We start from the raw sequence: 17150 nt of genomic DNA on the forward strand, positions 1-17150 counted from the left end.
GTGTTTCCCCAAAATCAAGTAATTCCCTGAGCGGGAATCAAACCCAGGCCGCGGTGGTAAAAGAACCGAATCTGAACCACTGGACCAAAAGGGAGAGAGAAAAAGACATTTCGCAGTGAGGGGGCTAAACAGCGATTTTCTTCCTCGGCTCACTTTTTGTCTATTCCCAAATGCAACTACTTGCAATCTAAGGGGATGTAGCTCAGAGGAATAGAGCATTAGTTGAACGTACGAAGACCTGGGGGCAATCCTCAGCAGCTTCAAGAAACCACCAAACTCAGCAGATTAATTTCTTAAAGGGAACATATGCTTCTGTCGAACCTCTGACCATCTAGGGAATGGCGTTTGACTGTATTTGTCACCCTTTGATAGCTCAGTTGGTAGAGCGGAGGACTGTAGGTGAAATTGCTGTAATCCTTAGGTCGCTGGTTCAAATCCGGCTCAAAGGATTGTACTTTTTCTTGTGGTTTACGCCAACTTTTTGACAGCAGTGCACCTTGACATGTGCTTGACAAAAAATATATTTCCCTGAGAGAAGAAATCTTCACTTGTTGACCTATGAAAGGAATGTTGGTAGAGCAGCAGAGAGTTCTCGAGATTGCAACAGTCCTTAGGTCGCTGACTCAGAAGAGTATAACTTTTTCAGCAGTTGTACCAAGTTTTGGACTTATGCCTAGTGTTTCCCCAAAATCAAGTAATTCCCTGAGCGGGAATCAAACCCAGGCCGCGGTGGTAAAAGAACCGAATCTGAACCACTGGACCAAAAGGGAGAGAGAAAAAGACATTTCGCAGTGAGGGGCTAAACAGCGATTTTCTTCCTCGGCTCACTTTTTGTCTATTCCCAAATGCAACTACTTGCAATCTAAGGGGATGTAGCTCAGAGGAATAGAGCATTAGTTGAACGTACGAAGACCTGGGGGCAATCCTCAGCAGCTTCAAGAAACCACCAAACTCAGCAGATTAATTTCTTAAAGGGAACATATGCTTCTGTCGAACCTCTGACCATCTAGGGAATGGCGTTTGACTGTATTTGTCACCCTTTGATAGCTCAGTTGGTAGAGCGGAGGACTGTAGGTGAAATTGCTGTAATCCTTAGGTCGCTGGTTCAAATCCGGCTCAAAGGATTGTACTTTTTCTTGTGGTTTACGCCAACTTTTTGACAGCAGTGCACCTTGACATGTGCTTGACAAAAAATATATTTCCCTGAGAGAAGAAATCTTCACTTGTTGACCTATGAAAGGAATGTTGGTAGAGCAGCAGAGAGTTCTCGAGATTGCAACAGTCCTTAGGTCGCTGACTCAGAAGAGTATAACTTTTTCAGCAGTTGTACCACGTTTTGGACTTATGCCTAGTGTTTCCCCAAAATCAAGTAATTCCCTGAGCGGGAATCAAACCCAGGCCGCGGTGGTAAAAGAACCGAATCTGAACCACTGGACCAAAAGGGAGAGAGAAAAAGACATTTCGCAGTGAGGGGCTAAACAGCGATTTTATTCCTCGGCTCACTTTTTGTCTATTCCCAAATGCAACTACTTGCAATCTAAGGGGATGTAGCTCAGAGGAATAGAGCATTAGTTGAACGTACGAAGACCTGGGGGCAATCCTCAGCAGCTTCAAGAAACCACCAAACTCAGCAGATTAATTTCTTAAAGGGAACATATGCTTCTGTCGAACCTCTGACCATCTAGGAATGGCGTTTGACTGTATTTGTCACCCTTTGATAGCTCAGTTGGTAGAGCGGAGGACTGTAGGTGAAATTGCTGTAATCCTTAGGTCGCTGGTTCAAATCCGGCTCAAAGGATTGTACTTTTTCTTGTGGTTTACGCCAACTTTTTGACAGCAGTGCACCTTGACATGTGCTTGACAAAAAATATATTTCCCTGAGAGAAGAAATCTTCACTTGTTGACCTATGAAAGGAATGTTGGTAGAGCAGCAGAGAGTTCTCGAGATTGCAACAGTCCTTAGGTCGCTGACTCAGAAGAGTATAACTTTTTCAGCAGTTGTACCACGTTTTGGACTTATGCCTAGTGTTTCCCCAAAATCAAGTAATTCCCTGAGCGGGAATCAAACCCAGGCCGCGGTGGTAAAAGAACCGAATCTGAACCACTGGACCAAAAGGGAGAGAGAAAAAGACATTTCGCAGTGAGGGAGCTAAACAGCGATTTTATTCCTCGGCTCACTTTTTGTCTATTCCCAAATGCAACTACTTGCAATCTAAGGGGATGTAGCTCAGAGGAATAGAGCATTAGTTGAACGTACGAAGACCTGGGGGCAATCCTCAGCAGCTTCAAGAAACCACCAAACTCAGCAGATTAATTTCTTAAAGGGAACATATGCTTCTGTCGAACCTCTGACCATCTAGGGAATGGCGTTTGACTGTATTTGTCACCCTTTGATAGCTCAGTTGGTAGAGCGGAGGACTGTAGGTGAAATTGCTGTAATCCTTAGGTCGCTGGTTCAAATCCGGCTCAAAGGATTGTACTTTTTCTTGTGGTTTACGCCAACTTTTTGACAGCAGTGCACCTTGACATGTGCTTGACAAATATATTTCCCTGAGAGAAGAAATCTTCACTTGTTGACCTATGAAAGGAATGTTGGTAGAGCAGCAGAGAGTTCTCGAGATTGCAACAGTCCTTAGGTCGCTGACTCAGAAGAGTATAACTTTTTCAGCAGTTGTACCAAGTTTTGGACTTATGCCTAGTGTTTCCCCAAAATCAAGTAATTCCCTGAGCGGGAATCAAACCCAGGCCGCGGTGGTAAAAGAACCGAATCTGAACCACTGGACCAAAAGGGAGAGAGAAAAAGACATTTCGCAGTGAGGGGGCTAAACAGCGATTTTCTTCCTCGGCTCACTTTTTGTCTATTCCCAAATGCAACTACTTGCAATCTAAGGGGATGTAGCTCAGAGGAATAGAGCATTAGTTGAACGTACGAAGACCTGGGGGCAATCCTCAGCAGCTTCAAGAAACCACCAAACTCAGCAGATTAATTTCTTAAAGGGAACATATGCTTCTGTCGAACCTCTGACCATCTAGGGAATGGCGTTTGACTGTATTTGTCACCCTTTGATAGCTCAGTTGGTAGAGCGGAGGACTGTAGGTGAAATTGCTGTAATCCTTAGGTCGCTGGTTCAAATCCGGCTCAAAGGATTGTACTTTTTCTTGTGGTTTACGCCAACTTTTTGACAGCAGTGCACCTTGACATGTGCTTGACAAAAAATATATTTCCCTGAGAGAAGAAATCTTCACTTGTTGACCTATGAAAGGAATGTTGGTAGAGCAGCAGAGAGTTCTCGAGATTGCAACAGTCCTTAGGTCGCTGACTCAGAAGAGTATAACTTTTTCAGCAGTTGTACCAAGTTTTGGACTTATGCCTAGTGTTTCCCCAAAATCAAGTAATTCCCTGAGCGGGAATCAAACCCAGGCCGCGGTGGTAAAAGAACCGAATCTGAACCACTGGACCAAAAGGGAGAGAAAAAAGACATTTCGCAGTGAGGGGCTAAACAGCGATTTTCTTCCTCGGCTCACTTTTTGTCTATTCCCAAATGCAACTACTTGCAATCTAAGGGGATGTAGCTCAGAGGAATAGAGCATTAGTTGAACGTACGAAGACCTGGGGGCAATCCTCAGCAGCTTCAAGAAACCACCAAACTCAGCAGATTAATTTCTTAAAGGGAACATATGCTTCTGTCGAACCTCTGACCATCTAGGGAATGGCGTTTGACTGTATTTGTCACCCTTTGATAGCTCAGTTGGTAGAGCGGAGGACTGTAGGTGAAATTGCTGTAATCCTTAGGTCGCTGGTTCAAATCCGGCTCAAAGGATTGTACTTTTTCTTGTGGTTTACGCCAACTTTTTGACAGCAGTGCACCTTGACATGTGCTTGACAAAAAATATATTTCCCTGAGAGAAGAAATCTTCACTTGTTGACCTATGAAAGGAATGTTGGTAGAGCAGCAGAGAGTTCTCGAGATTGCAACAGTCCTTAGGTCGCTGACTCAGAAGAGTATAACTTTTTCAGCAGTTGTACCACGTTTTGGACTTATGCCTAGTGTTTCCCCAAAATCAAGTAATTCCCTGAGCGGGAATCAAACCCAGGCCGCGGTGGTAAAAGAACCGAATCTGAACCACTGGACCAAAAGGGAGAGAGAAAAAGACATTTCGCAGTGAGGGGGCTAAACAGCGATTTTATTCCTCGGCTCACTTTTTGTCTATTCCCAAATGCAACTACTTGCAATCTAAGGGGATGTAGCTCAGAGGAATAGAGCATTAGTTGAACGTACGAAGACCTGGGGGCAATCCTCAGCAGCTTCAAGAAACCACCAAACTCAGCAGATTAATTTCTTAAAGGGAACATATGCTTCTGTCGAACCTCTGACCATCTAGGGAATGGCGTTTGACTGTATTTGTCACCCTTTGATAGCTCAGTTGGTAGAGCGGAGGACTGTAGGTGAAATTGCTGTAATCCTTAGGTCGCTGGTTCAAATCCGGCTCAAAGGATTGTACTTTTTCTTGTGGTTTACGCCAACTTTTTGACAGCAGTGCACCTTGACATGTGCTTGACAAAAAATATATTTCCCTGAGAGAAGAAATCTTCACTTGTTGACCTATGAAAGGAATGTTGGTAGAGCAGCAGAGAGTTCTCGAGATTGCAACAGTCCTTAGGTCGCTGACTCAGAAGAGTATAACTTTTTCAGCAGTTGTACCAAGTTTTGGACTTATGCCTAGTGTTTCCCCAAAATCAAGTAATTCCCTGAGCGGGAATCAAACCCAGGCCGCGGTGGTAAAAGAACCGAATCTGAACCACTGGACCAAAAGGGAGAGAGAAAAAGACATTTCGCAGTGAGGGGGCTAAACAGCGATTTTCTTCCTCGGCTCACTTTTTGTCTATTCCCAAATGCAACTACTTGCAATCTAAGGGGATGTAGCTCAGAGGAATAGAGCATTAGTTGAACGTACGAAGACCTGGGGGCAATCCTCAGCAGCTTCAAGAAACCACCAAACTCAGCAGATTAATTTCTTAAAGGGAACATATGCTTCTGTCGAACCTCTGACCATCTAGGGAATGGCGTTTGACTGTATTTGTCACCCTTTGATAGCTCAGTTGGTAGAGCGGAGGACTGTAGGTGAAATTGCTGTAATCCTTAGGTCGCTGGTTCAAATCCGGCTCAAAGGATTGTACTTTTTCTTGTGGTTTACGCCAACTTTTTGACAGCAGTGCACCTTGACATGTGCTTGACAAAAAATATATTTCCCTGAGAGAAGAAATCTTCACTTGTTGACCTATGAAAGGAATGTTGGTAGAGCAGCAGAGAGTTCTCGAGATTGCAACAGTCCTTAGGTCGCTGACTCAGAAGAGTATAACTTTTTCAGCAGTTGTACCAAGTTTTGGACTTATGCCTAGTGTTTCCCCAAAATCAAGTAATTCCCTGAGCGGGAATCAAACCCAGGCCGCGGTGGTAAAAGAACCGAATCTGAACCACTGGACCAAAAGGGAGAGAGGAAAAAGACATTTCGCAGTGAGGGGGCTAAACAGCGATTTTTTTCCTCGGCTCACTTTTTGTCTATTCCCAAATGCAACTACTTGCAATCTAAGGGGATGTAGCTCAGAGGAATAGAGCATTAGTTGAACGTACGAAGACCTGGGGGCAATCCTCAGCAGCTTCAAGAAACCACCAAACTCAGCAGATTAATTTCTTAAAGGGAACATATGCTTCTGTCGAACCTCTGACCATCTAGGGAATGGCGTTTGACTGTATTTGTCACCCTTTGATAGCTCAGTTGGTAGAGCGGAGGACTGTAGGTGAAATTGCTGTAATCCTTAGGTCGCTGGTTCAAATCCGGCTCAAAGGATTGTACTTTTTCTTGTGGTTTACGCCAACTTTTTGACAGCAGTGCACCTTGACATGTGCTTGACAAAAATATATTTCCCTGAGAGAAGAAATCTTCACTTGTTGACCTATGAAAGGAATGTTGGTAGAGCAGCAGAGAGTTCTCGAGATTGCAACAGTCCTTAGGTCGCTGACTCAGAAGAGTATAACTTTTTCAGCAGTTGTACCACGTTTTGGACTTATGCCTAGTGTTTCCCCAAAATCAAGTAATTCCCTGAGCGGGAATCAAACCCAGGCCGCGGTGGTAAAAGAACCGAATCTGAACCACTGGACCAAAAGGGAGAGAGAAAAAGACATTTCGCAGTGAGGGGGCTAAACAGCATTTTTCTTCCTCGGCTCACTTTTTGTCTATTCCCAAATGCAACTACTTGCAATCTAAGGGGATGTAGCTCAGAGGAATAGAGCATTAGTTGAACGTACGAAGACCTGGGGGCAATCCTCAGCAGCTTCAAGAAACCACCAAACTCAGCAGATTAATTTCTTAAAGGGAACATATGCTTCTGTCGAACCTCTGACCATCTAGGGAATGGCGTTTGACTGTATTTGTCACCCTTTGATAGCTCAGTTGGTAGAGCGGAGGACTGTAGGTGAAATTGCTGTAATCCTTAGGTCGCTGGTTCAAATCCGGCTCAAAGGATTGTACTTTTTCTTGTGGTTTACGCCAACTTTTTGACAGCAGTGCACCTTGACATGTGCTTGACAAAAATATATTTCCCTGAGAGAAGAAATCTTCACTTGTTGACCTATGAAAGGAATGTTGGTAGAGCAGCAGAGAGTTCTCGAGATTGCAACAGTCCTTAGGTCGCTGACTCAGAAGAGTATAACTTTTTCAGCAGTTGTACCAAGTTTTGGACTTATGCCTAGTGTTTCCCCAAAATCAAGTAATTCCCTGAGCGGGAATCAAACCCAGGCCGCGGTGGTAAAAGAACCGAATCTGAACCACTGGACCAAAAGGGAGAGAGAAAAAGACATTTCGCAGTGAGGGAGCTAAACAGCGATTTTATTCCTCGGCTCACTTTTTGTCTATTCCCAAATGCAACTACTTGCAATCTAAGGGGATGTAGCTCAGAGGAATAGAGCATTAGTTGAACGTACGAAGACCTGGGGGCAATCCTCAGCAGCTTCAAGAAACCACCAAACTCAGCAGATTAATTTCTTAAAGGGAACATATGCTTCTGTCGAACCTCTGACCATCTAGGGAATGGCGTTTGACTGTATTTGTCACCCTTTGATAGCTCAGTTGGTAGAGCGGAGGACTGTAGGTGAAATTGCTGTAATCCTTAGGTCGCTGGTTCAAATCCGGCTCAAAGGATTGTACTTTTTCTTGTGGTTTACGCCAACTTTTTGACAGCAGTGCACCTTGACATGTGCTTGACAAAAATATATTTCCCTGAGAGAAGAAATCTTCACTTGTTGACCTATGAAAGGAATGTTGGTAGAGCAGCAGAGAGTTCTCGAGATTGCAACAGTCCTTAGGTCGCTGACTCAGAAGAGTATAACTTTTTCAGCAGTTGTACCAAGTTTTGGACTTATGCCTAGTGTTTCCCCAAAATCAAGTAATTCCCTGAGCGGGAATCAAACCCAGGCCGCGGTGGTAAAAGAACCGAATCTGAACCACTGGACCAAAAGGGAGAGAGAAAAAGACAATTCGCAGTGAGGGGGCTAAACAGCGATTTTATTCCTCGGCTCACTTTTTGTCTATTCCCAAATGCAACTACTTGCAATCTAAGGGGATGTAGCTCAGAGGAATAGAGCATTAGTTGAACGTACGAAGACCTGGGGGCAATCCTCAGCAGCTTCAAGAAACCACCAAACTCAGCAGATTAATTTCTTAAAGGGAACATATGCTTCTGTCGAACCTCTGACCATCTAGGGAATGGCGTTTGACTGTATTTGTCACCCTTTGATAGCTCAGTTGGTAGAGCGGAGGACTGTAGGTGAAATTGCTGTAATCCTTAGGTCGCTGGTTCAAATCCGGCTCAAAGGATTGTACTTTTTCTTGTGGTTTACGCCAACTTTTTGACAGCAGTGCACCTTGACATGTGCTTGACAAAAAATATATTTCCCTGAGAGAAGAAATCTTCACTTGTTGACCTATGAAAGGAATGTTGGTAGAGCAGCAGAGAGTTCTCGAGATTGCAACAGTCCTTAGGTCGCTGACTCAGAAGAGTATAACTTTTTTTTCAGCAGTTGTACCAAGTTTTGGACTTATGCCTAGTGTTTCCCCAAAATCAAGTAATTCCCTGAGCGGGAATCAAACCCAGGCCGCGGTGGTAAAAGAACCGAATCTGAACCACTGGACCAAAAGGGAGAGAGAAAAAGACAATTCGCAGTGAGGGGGCTAAACAGCGATTTTATTCCTCGGCTCACTTTTTGTCTATTCCCAAATGCAACTACTTGCAATCTAAGGGGATGTAGCTCAGAGGAATAGAGCATTAGTTGAACGTACGAAGACCTGGGGGCAATCCTCAGCAGCTTCAAGAAACCACCAAACTCAGCAGATTAATTTCTTAAAGGGAACATATGCTTCTGTCGAACCTCTGACCATCTAGGGAATGGCGTTTGACTGTATTTGTCACCCTTTGATAGCTCAGTTGGTAGAGCGGAGGACTGTAGGTGAAATTGCTGTAATCCTTAGGTCGCTGGTTCAAATCCCTCAAAGGATTGTACTTTTTCTTGTGGTTTACGCCAACTTTTTGACAGCAGTGCACCTTGACATGTGCTTGACAAAAAATATATTTCCCTGAGAGAAGAAATCTTCACTTGTTGACCTATGAAAGGAATGTTGGTAGAGCAGCAGAGAGTTCTCGAGATTGCAACAGTCCTTAGGTCGCTGACTCAGAAGAGTATAACTTTTTCAGCAGTTGTACCACGTTTTGGACTTATGCCTAGTGTTTCCCCAAAATCAAGTAATTCCCTGAGCGGGAATCAAACCCAGGCCGCGGTGGTAAAAGAACCGAATCTGAACCACTGGACCAAAAGGGAGAGAGAAAAAGACATTTCGCAGTGAGGGAGCTAAACAGCGATTTTATTCCTCGGCTCACTTTTTGTCTATTCCCAAATGCAACTACTTGCAATCTAAGGGGATGTAGCTCAGAGGAATAGAGCATTAGTTGAACGTACGAAGACCTGGGGGCAATCCTCAGCAGCTTCAAGAAACCACCAAACTCAGCAGATTAATTTCTTAAAGGGAACATATGCTTCTGTCGAACCTCTGACCATCTAGGGAATGGCGTTTGACTGTATTTGTCACCCTTTGATAGCTCAGTTGGTAGAGCGGAGGACTGTAGGTGAAATTGCTGTAATCCTTAGGTCGCTGGTTCAAATCCGGCTCAAAGGATTGTACTTTTTCTTGTGGTTTACGCCAACTTTTTGACAGCAGTGCACCTTGACATGTGCTTGACAAAAAATATATTTCCCTGAGAGAAGAAATCTTCACTTGTTGACCTATGAAAGGAATGTTGGTAGAGCAGCAGAGAGTTCTCGAGATTGCAACAGTCCTTAGGTCGCTGACTCAGAAGAGTATAACTTTTTCAGCAGTTGTACCAAGTTTTGGACTTATGCCTAGTGTTTCCCCAAAATCAAGTAATTCCCTGAGCGGGAATCAAACCCAGGCCGCGGTGGTAAAAGAACCGAATCCTAACCGCTGGAACGAAAAGGGAGAGAGAAAAAGACATTTCGCAGTGAGGGGGCTAAACAGCGATTTTATTCCTCGGCTCACTTTTTGTCTATTCCCAAATGCAACTACTTGCAATCTAAGGGGATGTAGCTCAGAGGAATAGAGCATTAGTTGAACGTACGAAGACCTGGGGGCAATCCTCAGCAGCTTCAAGAAACCACCAAACTCAGCAGATTAATTTCTTAAAGGGAACATATGCTTCTGTCGAACCTCTGACCATCTAGGGGATGGCGTTTGACTGTATTTGTCACCCTTTGATAGCTCAGTTGGTAGAGCGGAGGACTGTAGGTGAAATTGCTGTAATCCTTAGGTCGCTGGTTCAAATCCGGCTCAAAGGATTGTACTTTTTCTTGTGGTTTACGCCAACTTTTTGACAGCAGTGCACCTTGACATGTGCTTGACAAAAATATATTTCCCTGAGAGAAGAAATCTTCACTTGTTGACCTATGAAAGGAATGTTGGTAGAGCAGCAGAGAGTTCTCGAGATTGCAACAGTCCTTAGGTCGCTGACTCAGAAGAGTATAACTTTTTCAGCAGTTGTACCAAGTTTTGGACTTATGCCTAGTGTTTCCCCAAAATCAAGTAATTCCCTGAGCGGGAATCAAACCCAGGCCGCGGTGGTAAAAGAACCGAATCTGAACCACTGGACCAAAAGGGAGAGAGAAAAAGACATTTCGCAGTGAGGGGCTAAACAGCGATTTTATTCCTCGGCTCACTTTTTGTCTATTCCCAAATGCAACTACTTGCAATCTAAGGGGATGTAGCTCAGAGGAATAGAGCATTAGTTGAACGTACGAAGACCTGGGGGCAATCCTCAGCAGCTTCAAGAAACCACCAAACTCAGCAGATTAATTTCTTAAAGGGAACATATGCTTCTGTCGAACCTCTGACCATCTAGGGAATGGCGTTTGACTGTATTTGTCACCCTTTGATAGCTCAGTTGGTAGAGCGGAGGACTGTAGGTGAAATTGCTGTAATCCTTAGGTCGCTGGTTCAAATCCGGCTCAAAGGATTGTACTTTTTCTTGTGGTTTACGCCAACTTTTTGACAGCAGTGCACCTTGACATGTGCTTGACAAAAAATATATTTCCCTGAGAGAAGAAATCTTCACTTGTTGACCTATGAAAGGAATGTTGGTAGAGCAGCAGAGAGTTCTCGAGATTGCAACAGTCCTTAGGTCGCTGACTCAGAAGAGTATAACTTTTTCAGCAGTTGTACCAAGTTTTGGACTTATGCCTAGTGTTTCCCCAAAATCAAGTAATTCCCTGAGCGGGAATCAAACCCAGGCCGCGGTGGTAAAAGAACCGAATCTGAACCACTGGACCAAAAGGGAGAGAGAAAAAGACATTTCGCAGTGAGGGGGCTAAACAGCGATTTTATTCCTCGGCTCACTTTTTGTCTATTCCCAAATGCAACTACTTGCAATCTAAGGGGATGTAGCTCAGAGGAATAGAGCATTAGTTGAACGTACGAAGACCTGGGGCAATCCTCAGCAGCTTCAAGAAACCACCAAACTCAGCAGATTAATTTCTTAAAGGGAACATATGCTTCTGTCGAACCTCTGACCATCTAGGGAATGGCGTTTGACTGTATTTGTCACCCTTTGATAGCTCAGTTGGTAGAGCGGAGGACTGTAGGTGAAATTGCTGTAATCCTTAGGTCGCTGGTTCAAATCCGGCTCAAAGGATTGTACTTTTTCTTGTGGTTTACGCCAACTTTTTGACAGCAGTGCACCTTGACATGTGCTTGACAAAAATATATTTCCCTGAGAGAAGAAATCTTCACTTGTTGACCTATGAAAGGAATGTTGGTAGAGCAGCAGAGAGTTCTCGAGATTGCAACAGTCCTTAGGTCGCTGACTCAGAAGAGTATAACTTTTTCAGCAGTTGTACCAAGTTTTGGACTTATGCCTAGTGTTTCCCCAAAATCAAGTAATTCCCTGAGCGGGAATCAAACCCAGGCCGCGGTGGTAAAAGAACCGAATCTGAACCACTGGACCAAAAGGGAGAGAGAAAAAGACAATTCGCAGTGAGGGGGCTAAACAGCGATTTTATTCCTCGGCTCACTTTTTGTCTATTCCCAAATGCAACTACTTGCAATCTAAGGGGATGTAGCTCAGAGGAATAGAGCATTAGTTGAACGTACGAAGACCTGGGGGCAATCCTCAGCAGCTTCAAGAAACCACCAAACTCAGCAGATTAATTTCTTAAAGGGAACATATGCTTCTGTCGAACCTCTGACCATCTAGGGAATGGCGTTTGACTGTATTTGTCACCCTTTGATAGCTCAGTTGGTAGAGCGGAGGACTGTAGGTGAAATTGCTGTAATCCTTAGGTCGCTGGTTCAAATCCGGCTCAAAGGATTGTACTTTTTCTTGTGGTTTACGCCAACTTTTTGACAGCAGTGCACCTTGACATGTGCTTGACAAAAAATATATTTCCCTGAGAGAAGAAATCTTCACTTGTTGACCTATGAAAGGGAATGTTGGTAGAGCAGCAGAGAGTTCTCGAGATTGCAACAGTCCTTAGGTCGCTGACTCAGAAGAGTATAACTTTTTCAGCAGTTGTACCAAGTTTTGGACTTATGCCTAGTGTTTCCCCAAAATCAAGTAATTCCCTGAGCGGGAATCAAACCCAGGCCGCGGTGGTAAAAGAACCGAATCTGAACCACTGGACCAAAAGGGAGAGAGAAAAAGACAATTCGCAGTGAGGGGGCTAAACAGCGATTTTATTCCTCGGCTCACTTTTTGTCTATTCCCAAATGCAACTACTTGCAATCTAAGGGGATGTAGCTCAGAGGAATAGAGCATTAGTTGAACGTACGAAGACCTGGGGGCAATCCTCAGCAGCTTCAAGAAACCACCAAACTCAGCAGATTAATTTCTTAAAGGGAACATATGCTTCTGTCGAACCTCTGACCATCTAGGGAATGGCGTTTGACTGTATTTGTCACCCTTTGATAGCTCAGTTGGTAGAGCGGAGGACTGTAGGTGAAATTGCTGTAATCCTTAGGTCGCTGGTTCAAATCCGGCTCAAAGGATTGTACTTTTTCTTGTGGTTTACGCCAACTTTTTGACAGCAGTGCACCTTGACATGTGCTTGACAAAAAATATATTTCCCTGAGAGAAGAAATCTTCACTTGTTGACCTATGAAAGGAATGTTGGTAGAGCAGCAGAGAGTTCTCGAGATTGCAACAGTCCTTAGGTCGCTGACTCAGAAGAGTATAACTTTTTCAGCAGTTGTACCAAGTTTTGGACTTATGCCTAGTGTTTCCCCAAAATCAAGTAATTCCCTGAGCGGGAATCAAACCCAGGCCGCGGTGGTAAAAGAACCGAATCTGAACCACTGGACCAAAAGGGAGAGAGAAAAAGACATTTCGCAGTGAGGGGGCTAAACAGCGATTTTCTTCCTCGGCTCACTTTTTGTCTATTCCCAAATGCAACTACTTGCAATCTAAGGGGATGTAGCTCAGAGGAATAGAGCATTAGTTGAACGTACGAAGACCTGGGGGCAATCCTCAGCAGCTTCAAGAAACCACCAAACTCAGCAGATTAATTTCTTAAAGGGAACATATGCTTCTGTCGAACCTCTGACCATCTAGGGAATGGCGTTTGACTGTATTTGTCACCCTTTGATAGCTCAGTTGGTAGAGCGGAGGACTGTAGGTGAAATTGCTGTAATCCTTAGGTCGCTGGTTCAAATCCGGCTCAAAGGATTGTACTTTTTCTTGTGGTTTACGCCAACTTTTTGACAGCAGTGCACCTTGACATGTGCTTGACAAAAAATATATTTCCCTGAGAGAAGAAATCTTCACTTGTTGACCTATGAAAGGAATGTTGGTAGAGCAGCAGAGAGTTCTCGAGATTGCAACAGTCCTTAGGTCGCTGACTCAGAAGAGTATAACTTTTTTTTCAGCAGTTGTACCAAGTTTTGGACTTATGCCTAGTGTTTCCCCAAAATCAAGTAATTCCCTGAGCGGGAATCAAACCCAGGCCGCGGTGGTAAAAGAACCGAATCTGAACCACTGGACCAAAAGGGAGAGAGAAAAAGACAATTCGCAGTGAGGGGGCTAAACAGCGATTTTATTCCTCGGCTCACTTTTTGTCTATTCCCAAATGCAACTACTTGCAATCTAAGGGGATGTAGCTCAGAGGAATAGAGCATTAGTTGAACGTACGAAGACCTGGGGGCAATCCTCAGCAGCTTCAAGAAACCACCAAACTCAGCAGATTAATTTCTTAAAGGGAACATATGCTTCTGTCGAACCTCTGACCATCTAGGGAATGGCGTTTGACTGTATTTGTCACCCTTTGATAGCTCAGTTGGTAGAGCGGAGGACTGTAGGTGAAATTGCTGTAATCCTTAGGTCGCTGGTTCAAATCCGGCTCAAAGGATTGTACTTTTTCTTGTGGTTTACGCCAACTTTTTGACAGCAGTGCACCTTGACATGTGCTTGACAAAAAATATATTTCCCTGAGAGAAGAAATCTTCACTTGTTGACCTATGAAAGGAATGTTGGTAGAGCAGCAGAGAGTTCTCGAGATTGCAACAGTCCTTAGGTCGCTGACTCAGAAGAGTATAACTTTTTCAGCAGTTGTACCACGTTTTGGACTTATGCCTAGTGTTTCCCCAAAATCAAGTAATTCCCTGAGCGGGAATCAAACCCAGGCCGCGGTGGTAAAAGAACCGAATCTGAACCACTGGACCAAAAGGGAGAGAGAAAAAGACATTTCGCAGTGAGGGGGCTAAACAGCGATTTTATTCCTCGGCTCACTTTTTGTCTATTCCCAAATGCAACTACTTGCAATCTAAGGGGATGTAGCTCAGAGGAATAGAGCATTAGTTGAACGTACGAAGACCTGGGGGCAATCCTCAGCAGCTTCAAGAAACCACCAAACTCAGCAGATTAATTTCTTAAAGGGAACATATGCTTCTGTCGAACCTCTGACCATCTAGGGAATGGCGTTTGACTGTATTTGTCACCCTTTGATAGCTCAGTTGGTAGAGCGGAGGACTGTAGGTGAAATTGCTGTAATCCTTAGGTCGCTGGTTCAAATCCGGCTCAAAGGATTGTACTTTTTCTTGTGGTTTACGCCAACTTTTTGACAGCAGTGCACCTTGACATGTGCTTGACAAAAAATATATTTCCCTGAGAGAAGAAATCTTCACTTGTTGACCTATGAAAGGAATGTTGGTAGAGCAGCAGAGAGTTCTCGAGATTGCAACAGTCCTTAGGTCGCTGACTCAGAAGAGTATAACTTTTTCAGCAGTTGTACCAAGTTTTGGACTTATGCCTAGTGTTTCCCCAAAATCAAGTAATTCCCTGAGCGGGAATCAAACCCAGGCCGCGGTGGTAAAAGAACCGAATCTGAACCACTGGACCAAAAGGGAGAGAGAAAAAGACATTTCGCAGTGAGGGGGCTAAACAGCGATTTTATTCCTCGGCTCACTTTTTGTCTATTCCCAAATGCAACTACTTGCAATCTAAGGGGATGTAGCTCAGAGGAATAGAGCATTAGTTGAACGTACGAAGACCTGGGGGCAATCCTCAGCAGCTTCAAGAAACCACCAAACTCAGCAGATTAATTTCTTAAAGGGAACATATGCTTCTGTCGAACCTCTGACCATCTAGGGAATGGCGTTTGACTGTATTTGTCACCCTTTGATAGCTCAGTTGGTAGAGCGGAGGACTGTAGGTGAAATTGCTGTAATCCTTAGGTCGCTGGTTCAAATCCGGCTCAAAGGATTGTACTTTTTCTTGTGGTTTACGCCAACTTTTTGACAGCAGTGCACCTTGACATGTGCTTGACAAAAAATATATTTCCCTGAGAGAAGAAATCTTCACTTGTTGACCTATGAAAGGAATGTTGGTAGAGCAGCAGAGAGTTCTCGAGATTGCAACAGTCCTTAGGTCGCTGACTCAGAAGAGTATAACTTTTTCAGCAGTTGTACCAAGTTTTGGACTTATGCCTAGTGTTTCCCCAAAATCAAGTAATTCCCTGAGCGGGAATCAAACCCAGGCCGCGGTGGTAAAAGAACCGAATCTGAACCACTGGACCAAAAGGGAGAGAGAAAAAGACAATTCGCAGTGAGGGGGCTAAACAGCGATTTTATTCCTCGGCTCACTTTTTGTCTATTCCCAAATGCAACTACTTGCAATCTAAGGGGATGTAGCTCAGAGGAATAGAGCATTAGTTGAACGTACGAAGACCTGGGGGCAATCCTCAGCAGCTTCAAGAAACCACCAAACTCAGCAGATTAATTTCTTAAAGGGAACATATGCTTCTGTCGAACCTCTGACCATCTAGGGAATGGCGTTTGACTGTATTTGTCACCCTTTGATAGCTCAGTTGGTAGAGCGGAGGACTGTAGGTGAAATTGCTGTAATCCTTAGGTCGCTGGTTCAAATCCGGCTCAAAGGATTGTACTTTTTCTTGTGGTTTACGCCAACTTTTTGACAGCAGTGCACCTTGACATGTGCTTGAAAAAAATATATTTCCCTGAGAGAAGAAATCTTCACTTGTTGACCTATGAAAGGAATGTTGGTAGAGCAGCAGAGAGTTCTCGAGATTGCAACAGTCCTTAGGTCGCTGACTCAGAAGAGTATAACTTTTTCAGCAGTTGTACCAAGTTTTGGACTTATGCCTAGTGTTTCCCCAAAATCAAGTAATTCCCTGAGCGGGAATCAAACCCAGGCCGCGGTGGTAAAAGAACCGAATCTGAACCACTGGACCAAAAGGGAGAGAGAAAAAGACATTTCAGTGAGGGGGCTAAACAGCGATTTTATTTCCTCGGCTCACTTTTTGTCTATTCCCAAATGCAACTACTTGCAATCTAAGGGGATGTAGCTCAGAGGAATAGAGCATTAGTTGAACGTACGAAGACCTGGGGGCAATCCTCAGCAGCTTCAAGAAACCACCAAACTCAGCAGATTAATTTCTTAAAGGGAACATATGCTTCTGTCGAACCTCTGACCATCTCTAGGGATGGCGTTTGACTGTATTTGTCACCCTTTGATAGCTCAGTTGGTAGAGCGGAGGACTGTAGGTGAAATTGCTGTAATCCTTAGGTCGCTGGTTCAAATCCGGCTCAAAGGATTGTACTTTTTCTTGTGGTTTACGCCAACTTTTTGACAGCAGTGCACCTTGACATGTGCTTGACAAAAAATATATTTCCCTGAGAGAAGAAATCTTCACTTGTTGACCTATGAAAGGAATGTTGGTAGAGCAGCAGAGAGTTCTCGAGATTGCAACAGTCCTTAGGTCGCTGACTCAGAAGAGTATAACTTTTTCAGCAGTTGTACCAAGTTTTGGACTTATGCCTAGTGTTTCCCCAAAATCAAGTAATTCCCTGAGCGGGAATCAAACCCAGGCCGCGGTGGTAAAAGAACCGAATCTGAACCACTGGACCAAAAGGGAGAGAGAAAAAGACATTTCGCAGTGAGGGGGCTAAACAGCGATTTTATTCCTCGGCTCACTTTTTGTCTGTCTATTCCCAAATGCAACTACTTGCAATCTAAGGGGATGTAGCTCAGAGGAATAGAGCATTAGTTGAACGTACGAAGACCTGGGGGCAATCCTCAG

The 17150-nt window shown here is 44.2% G+C and overlaps 24 non-coding genes across 24 annotated transcripts; all 24 read left to right on the forward strand.

The window, feature by feature from the left end:
• The first annotated feature begins 362 nt into the window (after positions 1-362).
• trnay-gua lies at positions 363-449 on the forward strand. The gene is given in 2 exon segments: positions 363-399; positions 414-449. It is a non-coding gene; the product is annotated as a tRNA-Tyr (tRNA).
• A 588-nt stretch (positions 450-1037) lies between these two features.
• trnay-gua lies at positions 1038-1124 on the forward strand. Its single transcript is given in 2 exon segments — positions 1038-1074; positions 1089-1124. It is a non-coding gene; the product is annotated as a tRNA-Tyr (tRNA).
• Positions 1125-1711: 587 nt separating this feature from the next.
• trnay-gua lies at positions 1712-1798 on the forward strand. The gene is given in 2 exon segments: positions 1712-1748; positions 1763-1798. It is a non-coding gene; the product is annotated as a tRNA-Tyr (tRNA).
• Positions 1799-2387: 589 nt separating this feature from the next.
• Positions 2388-2474, forward strand: trnay-gua. Its single transcript is given in 2 exon segments — positions 2388-2424; positions 2439-2474. It is a non-coding gene; the product is annotated as a tRNA-Tyr (tRNA).
• A 586-nt stretch (positions 2475-3060) lies between these two features.
• Positions 3061-3147, forward strand: trnay-gua. The gene is given in 2 exon segments: positions 3061-3097; positions 3112-3147. It is a non-coding gene; the product is annotated as a tRNA-Tyr (tRNA).
• A 587-nt stretch (positions 3148-3734) lies between these two features.
• Positions 3735-3821, forward strand: trnay-gua. Its single transcript is given in 2 exon segments — positions 3735-3771; positions 3786-3821. It is a non-coding gene; the product is annotated as a tRNA-Tyr (tRNA).
• A 589-nt stretch (positions 3822-4410) lies between these two features.
• trnay-gua lies at positions 4411-4497 on the forward strand. Its single transcript is given in 2 exon segments — positions 4411-4447; positions 4462-4497. It is a non-coding gene; the product is annotated as a tRNA-Tyr (tRNA).
• A 589-nt stretch (positions 4498-5086) lies between these two features.
• On the forward strand, positions 5087-5173 carry trnay-gua. Its single transcript is given in 2 exon segments — positions 5087-5123; positions 5138-5173. It is a non-coding gene; the product is annotated as a tRNA-Tyr (tRNA).
• A 590-nt stretch (positions 5174-5763) lies between these two features.
• trnay-gua lies at positions 5764-5850 on the forward strand. Its single transcript is given in 2 exon segments — positions 5764-5800; positions 5815-5850. It is a non-coding gene; the product is annotated as a tRNA-Tyr (tRNA).
• Positions 5851-6438: 588 nt separating this feature from the next.
• On the forward strand, positions 6439-6525 carry trnay-gua. Its single transcript is given in 2 exon segments — positions 6439-6475; positions 6490-6525. It is a non-coding gene; the product is annotated as a tRNA-Tyr (tRNA).
• Positions 6526-7113: 588 nt separating this feature from the next.
• trnay-gua lies at positions 7114-7200 on the forward strand. Its single transcript is given in 2 exon segments — positions 7114-7150; positions 7165-7200. It is a non-coding gene; the product is annotated as a tRNA-Tyr (tRNA).
• A 588-nt stretch (positions 7201-7788) lies between these two features.
• Positions 7789-7875, forward strand: trnay-gua. Its single transcript is given in 2 exon segments — positions 7789-7825; positions 7840-7875. It is a non-coding gene; the product is annotated as a tRNA-Tyr (tRNA).
• A 1266-nt stretch (positions 7876-9141) lies between these two features.
• trnay-gua lies at positions 9142-9228 on the forward strand. Its single transcript is given in 2 exon segments — positions 9142-9178; positions 9193-9228. It is a non-coding gene; the product is annotated as a tRNA-Tyr (tRNA).
• Positions 9229-9818: 590 nt separating this feature from the next.
• On the forward strand, positions 9819-9905 carry trnay-gua. The gene is given in 2 exon segments: positions 9819-9855; positions 9870-9905. It is a non-coding gene; the product is annotated as a tRNA-Tyr (tRNA).
• Positions 9906-10492: 587 nt separating this feature from the next.
• On the forward strand, positions 10493-10579 carry trnay-gua. The gene is given in 2 exon segments: positions 10493-10529; positions 10544-10579. It is a non-coding gene; the product is annotated as a tRNA-Tyr (tRNA).
• A 588-nt stretch (positions 10580-11167) lies between these two features.
• trnay-gua lies at positions 11168-11254 on the forward strand. Its single transcript is given in 2 exon segments — positions 11168-11204; positions 11219-11254. It is a non-coding gene; the product is annotated as a tRNA-Tyr (tRNA).
• Positions 11255-11842: 588 nt separating this feature from the next.
• On the forward strand, positions 11843-11929 carry trnay-gua. The gene is given in 2 exon segments: positions 11843-11879; positions 11894-11929. It is a non-coding gene; the product is annotated as a tRNA-Tyr (tRNA).
• A 590-nt stretch (positions 11930-12519) lies between these two features.
• On the forward strand, positions 12520-12606 carry trnay-gua. Its single transcript is given in 2 exon segments — positions 12520-12556; positions 12571-12606. It is a non-coding gene; the product is annotated as a tRNA-Tyr (tRNA).
• A 589-nt stretch (positions 12607-13195) lies between these two features.
• trnay-gua lies at positions 13196-13282 on the forward strand. Its single transcript is given in 2 exon segments — positions 13196-13232; positions 13247-13282. It is a non-coding gene; the product is annotated as a tRNA-Tyr (tRNA).
• A 592-nt stretch (positions 13283-13874) lies between these two features.
• On the forward strand, positions 13875-13961 carry trnay-gua. The gene is given in 2 exon segments: positions 13875-13911; positions 13926-13961. It is a non-coding gene; the product is annotated as a tRNA-Tyr (tRNA).
• Positions 13962-14550: 589 nt separating this feature from the next.
• trnay-gua lies at positions 14551-14637 on the forward strand. Its single transcript is given in 2 exon segments — positions 14551-14587; positions 14602-14637. It is a non-coding gene; the product is annotated as a tRNA-Tyr (tRNA).
• A 589-nt stretch (positions 14638-15226) lies between these two features.
• trnay-gua lies at positions 15227-15313 on the forward strand. Its single transcript is given in 2 exon segments — positions 15227-15263; positions 15278-15313. It is a non-coding gene; the product is annotated as a tRNA-Tyr (tRNA).
• Positions 15314-15902: 589 nt separating this feature from the next.
• On the forward strand, positions 15903-15989 carry trnay-gua. Its single transcript is given in 2 exon segments — positions 15903-15939; positions 15954-15989. It is a non-coding gene; the product is annotated as a tRNA-Tyr (tRNA).
• Positions 15990-16577: 588 nt separating this feature from the next.
• Positions 16578-16664, forward strand: trnay-gua. Its single transcript is given in 2 exon segments — positions 16578-16614; positions 16629-16664. It is a non-coding gene; the product is annotated as a tRNA-Tyr (tRNA).
• The last annotated feature ends 486 nt before the right edge of the window (positions 16665-17150 follow it).

The sequence above is a fragment of the Oncorhynchus gorbuscha genome, linkage group LG25, assembly GCF_021184085.1.
Source record: "Oncorhynchus gorbuscha isolate QuinsamMale2020 ecotype Even-year linkage group LG25, OgorEven_v1.0, whole genome shotgun sequence".
NCBI classification, from domain to species: domain Eukaryota; kingdom Metazoa; phylum Chordata; class Actinopteri; order Salmoniformes; family Salmonidae; genus Oncorhynchus; species Oncorhynchus gorbuscha.